This window comes from Arachis hypogaea, unplaced genomic scaffold, assembly GCF_003086295.3.
Source record: "Arachis hypogaea cultivar Tifrunner unplaced genomic scaffold, arahy.Tifrunner.gnm2.J5K5 arahy.Tifrunner.gnm2.scaffold_74, whole genome shotgun sequence".
Classification (NCBI taxonomy): Eukaryota; Viridiplantae; Streptophyta; class Magnoliopsida; order Fabales; family Fabaceae; genus Arachis; species Arachis hypogaea.
In genome coordinates, this window is record NW_027255492.1 from 37,059 (window position 1) to 37,566 (window position 508).

Below are 508 nucleotides of genomic sequence, written 5' to 3' on the forward strand. Positions count from 1 at the left end.
GGTGAAGGGTTTTTGGGGAAGAGGTGTTGAGGTGATTGGTGAATGGGTGAAGAAGAGAGAGAGTGGTGGTAGGGTAGGTGGGGATCCTGTAGGGTCCACAGATCCTGAGGTGTCAAGGAAAAGTCATCCCTGCACCAAATGGCAAGCAAAATTGCGTTTTATGCCAATTCTGGCGTTAAACGCCGGGCTGGTGCCTATTTCTGGCGTTTAACGCCAGCTTCTTGCCCTTTTCTGGCGTTTAACGCCAGTCTGGTGCCCCTTTCTGGCGTTAAACGCCCAGAATGGTGCCAGACTGGGCGTTAAACGCCCAACAACTAGCCTTACTGGCATTTAAACGCCAGCACGCTCTCCTCCAGGGTGTGCTGTTTTTCTTTCTGTTTTTGCTTTTTTTTTCATTGATTTTGTGACTTCTCATGATCATCAACCTACAAAAAATATAAAATAACAAAAGAAAATAGATAAAATATAACATTAGGTTGCCTCCCAACAAGCGCTTCTTTAATGTCAG